The sequence below is a fragment of the Hyaena hyaena genome, unplaced genomic scaffold, assembly GCF_003009895.1.
Source record: "Hyaena hyaena isolate Hyena2069 unplaced genomic scaffold, ASM300989v1 scaffold_1099, whole genome shotgun sequence".
Lineage (NCBI taxonomy): Eukaryota > Metazoa > Chordata > Mammalia > Carnivora > Hyaenidae > Hyaena > Hyaena hyaena.
In genome coordinates, this window is record NW_024081734.1 from 439,626 (window position 1) to 449,207 (window position 9,582).

The following is a 9,582-nucleotide window of genomic DNA, read 5'->3' on the forward strand; positions in this document are numbered from 1 at the left end:
CATCTATGAATCAGGAAGTGTTCCCTTGGGTTTTTATAAGCCACCTGTTTATGGTATTTTGTTATAGGAGCCTGAAGGAACTAAGATGAAGACATGATTTAATTTTTTGTCCTTGTCACTGAAGGGACTGTCCCCTTATCCTAAACCTTGCTGTCCAATTGTAAGGTGTGAGTGAGGGAAGAGGCCCTATTCTCACAGCTCGCTAAGAAACCCTTCATTACCACAAAAGCACTACTAAGCCAGAGGGTTTTACCGGGAGAGAGGGGGGATGTTCGATGAACAGGGATACTTGTTTTTAAGTTATAATTTGCAATTCAGAAATAACACCCAGAGAGTAAGACTTCTGGGCATGTCTTAGCCTTCATGTGTGCAACTAACTAAAACACATACACCAGTGCATGGACAAACACAAATATGTTTGTGGTTTAAGGGAGCATACCTAAAATATATATACAAAGATTTACACAGAAAATTTAAAGTCTAATGTCATGTCCAAAGTTGATTTAATTTTACTCATGGAGAAAATCCCAAGTGATTTTTGTCCCTCTTTAAATCTCAAGCATATATACCCTCTGAGCTGACTAGAATTCTTTTTATAAAAAGGTAAGATGCCTTTCAGAACTAACGCTAGGGTCTTTCCTTAGATAACAGCAATTAGTGTTAAAACTGAATTAGGTACAGATTTCTCTGTCTAAAGTGTAGGTAGGGTCATTTATATCTGTACTCCTAAAAACCAAGGTTAGATTTCACTGCTACTTAAAATGATGTAGTTAGATTATCTTTAAGTATATAAATATTAATTATGAATACATTAGGGACCCTGCTTTTTTGAATTTTAAGTATATGGATATTTTACTTGAGTGATAGAAATTTAACGTTTCATGAGAATATATTATTTACTGTATAAAATACTGTCAAAAACTTAAAACGCCCTGCAAATTTAAGTAAGAGAAGCTACTTAAAATGAGTATCTTCTCACCTCCTTAAGAAATAAACATCACACACAGTGCTTTAGAAAATACAGGAGGCTATATTTAGTTGCATTGTAAAAATGTAATTCACAAAATAGGTATTAAGAATGAACTAAATTTCGCACACTGAGTACTCTGCCAGCCACTAGTATAATTATAAAAAAAAAAAAGCGTGCATGCCTCCAATTCCTTTATTTAACCAGCATTCAGTGTTCACTAAACATGAGAGAAAAATTAGTTGGATATGACAATTTCTTTTTCTACCTTTTGAAACAATATGTTTAAATCATTTTACTCTCTCTTCTTTTATAAAATAATCCCTTATGTTCCTAAATTTTCCTTTTAAATTCTAATTTAATAACATCCCTCAAGATTTGATATGTGGTGTATTTTCATTGTTTGTTGCTTTCATATTTCCATTTGGTTTTTTTATTGACAAAGATAATTGAATTTCCATGTTTCAGAGATTTTTATGGTTATGCTTTTGTAAGTGTTATTTAAATGCCTTAATGCTCCAAAACATGATCAATTGTTGAAATGTTCCATATAAGCTTTAAAAAAGGAGGTGTTCTCTGGGTGTTGGGTGCAGTGCTCACAATGCAATACTGGTTACCGGTTGGACTGATCTGCCACATACTTCCTGATTATGCTGCTGGAGGTCCTAAATCATTGGAGGTTAATGTTACTATGTCCTGCCCTTGTGCCCTATTTATTCATATCCTTGGTTGATCCTGACAATTTATCCTTAACATATTTTGAGTCCATGTTACTAAGATCATACAATTTTTAAACTGCTATATCTTTTCTGGGTTATTGAAACTTTTACAAAAACCTAGTTTTAATAATGCTTCTCAAAATTTTTAATAATGTACAGCTGCTGTGTAGTACCCAGTCACTCCACTGCACCCAACCATGCATTAGCAGCCACCATTGCATTCAGGGGTCAGCCTTGTGCCTCAGGCCATCTTAGCACACAGCCCCTAGCCGCCACCACAGTGCTTTGGGGGATATGGCATAGGACTAGTGGCCCAGTGCAAATTTTCCTATCACTACTGCCCTGTTCCCAAGTTCCTTGGCCCACTGGGGTCCCACTAGCACCACACCTTCAGAGCTGGCCCACTGGGGTCCCACTAACACCACAAGGAGAATGAAGAGCTCACAATAGGGAGAAAGTCAGTGAATGTGACTGCATTGAAAGGAAAAGTGAGTCAGACACAACAGTAGAGCATCAGCAACACACATAGGATACTCTCCTGAAGTGCCAGGTTCTGGTGAACAGGGACACTACACTGCAGGGCACTCCAGAACCTCTTCAAAAAGTCACTGATTTCAATTGCAGAAGAAATAGTTGACTTTTTTAGTACCCAGAAAAAGACACGGGGAGACAGACAAAATGAGGAGACAGAAATTTATCCCAAATGAAAGAACAAGACAAGACCATAGCCAGAGATCTAAGCAAAACAGATATAAGGAACATGTCTAATAGAGAATTTAAGATAATAAGCGAACTCACTGGATTTGAGAAGAGAGTGGAATAATGAGTGAGATTCTTAACAGGGCAATAAGGAATAACAGAACATAGATAAAGGGCTCAATAGATTAAATAAAAAACACACCTGATGAAATGAACAGCAAGATGGAAGAAGCAGAGTAATGAATTAGTGATCTAGAAAACAGTAATGGAAAGTAAACAAGCTGAGCAAAGAAAGAAGAAAAAAATATGCAAAATGAGATAGACTTAGGGAATTCAGCGATTCTGTTAAATGTAATAACATTCATAGTATAGCAGTTCTAGAAGAAGAAGAGAGAGAAAGGGGGACAGAAATTTAATTTGAAGGAATAATAGTTGAAAAAGTCCCTAAGGAAGGAAACAGATATACAGATTTAGGAGGCACAAAGAACTCCTGCCAATATCAACAAAAGCAGACCCACACCAAGACATGTCGTAATTAAATTGGCAAAACATGATAATAAAGAAAAAAAATAATTTAAAAGAGATAAGACAAAAGAAGTCAGTAACTTACAAGGGAAAACCCATAAAGGTAGCAGAAATTTTTCAATAGAAACTTTGCAAGCAGAAGGAAGTGGTAGGATATATTCACAGTGCTGAAATGGAAAAATGTGCAGCCAAGAAAGAATATTCTATCCAGGAAGGCTATCATTCAGAATAAAAGGAGAGATAAAGAGTTTCACAGAAAAACAAAAACTAAAGGGGTTCATGACGACTAAATCAGCCCAGCAAGAAATATTAAAAGGAACTCTTTGAGTGGAAAGACCAAGGACAGACCAAAAGTGACAATGTAAAGGTAGTAAACACAAAAAAGTAAAAATACATATTTTTGTAGGAAATCAGTTGAGTAACTCACAAAAGAAATACACACAGAATGTGGGGAGGGGAGGATAAATGAAAGGGTTTAAACTTAAATGACCATCAACTTAATATAGACTGCTCTACGCAGAAGATGCTATACACAAACCTAATGGTAACCATATATCAAAAACCAGTAACAAATATGGAAAGTATAAAGAAGGAAATACAAATATATCTCTAAAGAAAATCATCAAAACATGAAAGCCAAGAGAGAATCAGAGGAAATCTTCAGAAACAACTAAAAAACAAGTAATAAAATGGCAATACATATCAATAATTACTTTGAATGTAAATGGCCTAAATGCTCGAATCCAAGGACTTAAGGAGACAGGGTGGATTAAAACAAAACAAAACAACAAGAGACTCACTTCAAACCTAAAGACACCATCAGATTAAAAGTGAGGGGATGCAGAAACCATCTATCATGCAAATGAATCTCTAAAGAAAGCTGGAGTAGCAATATGTATATTGGACAAAAAGGACTTTAAAGCAAAGATTCTAACAACAAAGAAGGACACTCTATAATAGTAAAGGAGAAAATCCAGAGACAGCAGGACATCTGGATTGTGAGTGGGCATTTTTGTTTCACGCAGGACCAAAAAGCAATTTAAAAATGGGTGATGTTGAAAACGGCAAGAAGATTTTTGTTCATAAGTGTGCCCAGTGCCATACCATGAAAAAGAGAAGCAAGCAAAATACTGGGGCAAATTTCCATGGTCTATTTGGGTGAAAGACAGATCAAACCCCTGGATTTTCTTACATGGATACCAACAAGAACAAAGGCATCACTCGGAGAGAGGAGACGCTGATGGAGAGTATTTGGAGAATCCCAAGAGGTACATTCCTGGAACAAAAAATGATCTTCATTGGCATTAAGAAGTAAGGGGGGAGAGTAGACTTGATAGCTTTTCTCAAAAAACTACTAAGGAGTATAGTTGACCAACTGCTTTATGTATTACAAAACAAAAATATGTCATGACTTTTTTATGTGTACCATATTTAAATTGATCTCATACGCCAGAAGTCAGATCATGGATGGCTGATAGAATATTTCTTTTTTACCGTCCTGATTTAAAAAAGATTGGCTTGTGGTTAAATGAATATGATCAGCATTTCGAACTTTGAAAGTAATTCTGGTGCATCAAGTGCTGTCATTGTCTTCCCCTTCAAAAAATATGATTGGGATTGATTCGTAATGTTCAGCTTCTCACAAAGATGGTAAATGCCATCTTTAAACTTACAAGAGATTGGTTTTATATTTAGATTTACATAATTAGTTATATTAATATGTTTAAATTCTAAGGTTGAAGGGTCGCTCTATCAGAATAAAAAGATTCAGCTATGTTTCAAGTTGTGTTTGTTAGCCTATTAATGGCAAGGACTGAAGATAAGCTGCCAACATCCACTTTATCTTTTTAGTTTTAACTATGCCAATTTATTTAAAGTTCCCTGCATTTAAAATGTTGCCTTTTGCTTAAAGAAAGGCATTTTTGTGTGGTTTATGTATAATATTAAATAAAGAATGTTAACACTTCTCAAAAAAAAAAAAATAAAGGGGAAAAACCAACAAGAAGATATGACAATTATAAATACTTGTGCACCCAATGTAGAGGTACCCAAATACATAAAACAGTTAATAACTAACATAAAGGAACTAATTAGTAACAATACAATAGTAGTTGGGACTTTAACACCCACTCAATGGACAGATCATCTATACAGAAAATCCAAAAGGAAACAATGGCTTCAAATGACATACTGGAACAGATGGATTTAACAGATGGGTTTACTAAAAAATAATAGAACAAATCATTGGAACCAGGAATGAATTCTTTGAAAAAAATCAATAATATTGATAAACCTCTAACCAGACTCATCAGAATAAAAAAGAACGAACACAAATAAATAAAATCACAAATGAGGGGAGGAAATTACAACTAACAACACAGAAATACAATTATCAGAGAATATCAGAAAACTATATGCCAACAAATTGGTAAACCTAGAAGAAATGGATACATTCCTAGAGACATATAAGCTATTATAACTAAACCAGAAAGAAATAGGAAACTTGAACAAAACAAAAGTCATCAAAGAAATTAAATCAGTAATCAAAAAACCCCTAACAAATAAATGTCCATGACCAGATGGCATCACAGGCAAATTCCACAAAACACTTAATGAAGAGTTAATACCTATTCTTCTCAAACTATTCCCAAAACATAGAAAAGGAAGGAAACATTTATCAAATTAATTCTATGAAGCAGGTATTCCCCTCATACCAAAATCAGATAAATATTCCACTAAAAAAGAGATCTACAGGCCAATATCTTTGATGAACACAGATGCAAAAAACCTCAACAAAATACTAGCAAACTGAATTGAAGAATATATTTAAAAAATTATTCACCATAATCAAATGGGGCTTATACTGTTTGCTAGGATGGTTCAATATTCACAAATCAATCAACTTGAAAGATCACATCAATAAGAGAAAGGATAAGAACCATATGATTATTTCAATAGCTGCAGAAAAAGTATTTGTCAAACATCCATTCATGATAAACCCTCAACAAAGTAGGTTTAGAGGGAACACACCTCACCGTATTAAAGGTCATCTATGAAAAACCCACAGCTAACATGATCCTCAGTGGAGAAAAATAGAACAAGAACAAGAAACAAGAACAAGAACAAGAAAAGGATGTTCATTCTCACTACTTTTATTCAGTATAGCCACAGCAATCAGACAATGAAAAGAAATAAAAGCATCCAAATCATTAAGGAAGAAGTAAAACTGTCACTATTTGCAGGTGACATGAGACTATATACAGAAAACCTAGAAGATTCCACCAAAAAACTACTAGAATTGATTCACAAATTCAGGAAAGTTGTAGGATAAAAATCAATGTACAGAAATCGACTGTATTTCAATACACCAATAATAAAACAGCAGAAAGAGAAATTAAGAAAACAATCCCATTGACAGTTTCACCAAAAATAGTAAGATACCTAGGAATAAATCTAACCAAAGATGTGGAAGACTTGTACTCTGAAACTATAAAACACTGATGAAAGGAATTGAAGATGACACAAAGAAATGAAAAGATAGTCCTTGCTCATGGATTGGAAAAACAATTATTATTAAATTGTCTTTACTATCCAAGGCAAGCTACATATTTAATGCAATCCCTATCAAAATACCGACAGCATTTTTCACAGAACAAGAGCAAACAATTCTAAAGTCTGTATGAAACCACTAATAGCTAGAATACACTAATAGCCAGAAACGCTTAATAGCAGAATACACTAATAGCCAAAGCAATCTTGAAAAAGCAGAGCAAGGCTGGAGGCATCACAATTCCAGACATCAAGATATATTACAAAGCTGTAGTGATCAGAACAGTATGGTACTGGCACAAAAAAAGACACACAGACTAATGTAGTAGAATAAAAGCCCAGAAATAAACCCACTGGGTTTATTCACTCAAAGAATACAAAAACACTGACTCAAAAAAATTAAATGTACCCCTATATTTATAGCAGCATTATTTATAATAGCCAACATATGGAAGCAACCGAAGTGTTCGCTGATTGATAAATAGGTTAAAAAGATGTAGTACAGATATACAATAAAATATTATTCACCCATAAAAAATGAAATCTTCCCATTTTCAAGGACATGGATGGACCTATAGAGTATAATGCTTAACTACCTAAGTCAGTTAGAGAAAGACAAATAATATATGATTTCAGTCATATGTGGAAGTAAAGAAACAAAACTAAGGAGCAAAGGGAAAAGAGAGATGGCGGGAGGGAGATTGAGAGAGTGAGAGAAATCAAGAAACAGATTGGTTTTTTTTTAATGTTTTATTTATTTCTGAGAGAGAGAGACAGCGTGAGCAGGGGAGGGTCACAGAGAGAGAGGGAGACATGGAATCTGAAACAGGCTCCAGGCTCTGAGCTAGCTATCAGCACAGGTCTCAAACCCATGAACCATAAAATCATGACCAGAGCTGAAGTCAGATGCCCAAATGACTGAGCCACACAGGAGCCCAAGAAACAGATTCTTAACTACAGAGGACAAACTGATGGTTACTAGAGGGGAGGTGGGGGGGTACGGAGGAAATAGGTGATGGGGATAAAGGAGTGTACTTATGATAAGCACTGGGTGTTATATGGAGGTGTTGGAACACTATATTGTAAAGTAATATAACACTGTATGTTAACTAACTGAAACTAAAATAAAAACTTATAAAATGAAAAACTGAAAGTAATATAACACCGTATGTTAACTAACTGAAATTAAAATAAAAACTTAAAAAAATGAAAAAATGAAAATTTTTAATAATGTTGTTTCCCCCAAAACTGATTTGATATGCAATTAAAATGGTTTCAAAAGCTGCCCTTTGGTTAATATTTGCCTGGTATGTCATTGTTCATTCTTTAACCCTCAGTGTTTTTGTTCTTATATTTTAGGTATATCTTATGTCCCACATAAATCTGAATTTCCTTTTTTTTTTTTTTTTTTTTTGTATTTATTTCTAGGAGAGAGAGAGACAGCGTGAGCAGGGGAGGGTCAGAGAGAGAGGGAGTCACAGACTGAAAGAGGCTCCAGGCTCCGAGCTGGCAGTCAGCACAGAGCCCGATGCGGGGCTCGAACCCACGAACCGCGGGATCATGACCTAAGCGAAAGTCGGACGCTCAACCGACTAAGCCACCCAGGCGCCCCTGAATTTCCTTTTTTTAATCCAGTCTTATAATTTTTGTCTTTTAACCTTTGATTAGCACATTTGCATATTATTTTGTCACTGTTGTATTTGGTTTTATTCTATCATTGTGTGTGTGTGTGTGTGTGTGTGTGTGTATGCACACACACTTCTTATTTGTCCTACTTGTCTCTACTTTACTCTCTTTCTTTTTTAAAACAAATTTGACATGTGCATTTTATTTCAATCTCCTGGATAATTTTCCGAGGCAATTCAAACGTGGTTTTAGTCTAAAGGATTTGATGCTAAGCACCGGTCTGAGAAGATCACTGGGCCAAGCACCGCTTCCCATGACATTACATGGGGCAGCTTCCCAGGAGGCCCCCAGACCAAGGCTCCAATGATGGCCATGGAAATGCTGGTGTTGGCTGGGACCAATGACCTTTGAGGGCGTGGTCATGTGCCTGTCCTGGGAGAAGAGGGGCTCCTGGATAAGGGCCCTGGGGCATCTATGCTGTGTGCCCTGCACAACTTTGCTTGCTCCCACTGGGACTTGAGGCCTCCAACCCCAAATGGTCCCACAACAAGGGGTGGGGAGGAGGCCTGGGTGCTGGACAGTAAGGACTTGACCTGGCCCAGCCATATGAGACTCAGCCTTGAACCTTCAAATTCAAGGTGTTTAGGAAAGCCTTCTGAGAAAAGCAGCCCTTATTTACCACCTGAAAATTCACAGGAGCACAACCCCACACGGTCAGGAGTGTGAGGTGTCCTCAGAAGTCACACAGCAAAGAAAAGTCACACACACTGGTGTGCAACACCAGTGAGGGAGCCTTCATTTGAAATGCCTTCCTTGTCTGGCACCAGAAGGTTTCAAGCACAGAGAGGTGTTTGAGTGCAATGAGTATAAGAGAGCCAAAGCTCCCACCTCCTTCCCGAAGTCCTCAGTATAGAAAGACCTCGGAGCGGGAGAGCCTTCCTCTATAGCTCCTGTGACCAGAAGGTTACATGCTGGTCAGGATTTATGAGTGTGGTCAATGTGGCATGCTTCCCATGGAAGAGATACACTTGGTGGTTCACATCAGAGAAGGTCTTTGGCCAAGGGGAAGCGGGAACTCCCTCAGCATACCTGTCTCCTTGCTCTGGAGAAATGCATTCACACCTGAATGGAACCAGAGGAGAACAGCCTTTGGAAGAAAGCCTTCAGTCATAATTCAACTCTATGCACCAGAGTCACAGAGAGGAGAGACTACCAGAGCCATTTGTGTGCAAGCCTGCAGGGGCTGTGCTGCATTCCCTGTCTTCCCTGGGCAGAGCTGTTTGACCCCCAGAGCCTACAACAGAAGCCACCTCCTCTCCATCCTGCCTGCAGATATAGAGCAGCCACCCATGTCATCAAAGATCTCCCATGCCTGATTAGGCACAGAACTCACAGGTGGCCAAGGGGACCTGAGGGGTATCTGTTGGCAGGTTTTGAGCAATGCTCCTTTGCTTCATGGAATTTTTTTTTAAGTAGGGTTCATGCCCAGCATGGAGC

At 37.2% G+C, this 9,582-nt stretch overlaps 1 pseudogene; it reads left to right on the forward strand.

Annotated features, from left to right (window-relative positions):
• Nucleotides 1-3,955: 3,955 nt before the first annotated feature.
• LOC120224074 lies at nt 3,956-9,258 on the forward strand (annotated as a pseudogene).
• The last annotated feature ends 324 nt before the right edge of the window (nt 9,259-9,582 follow it).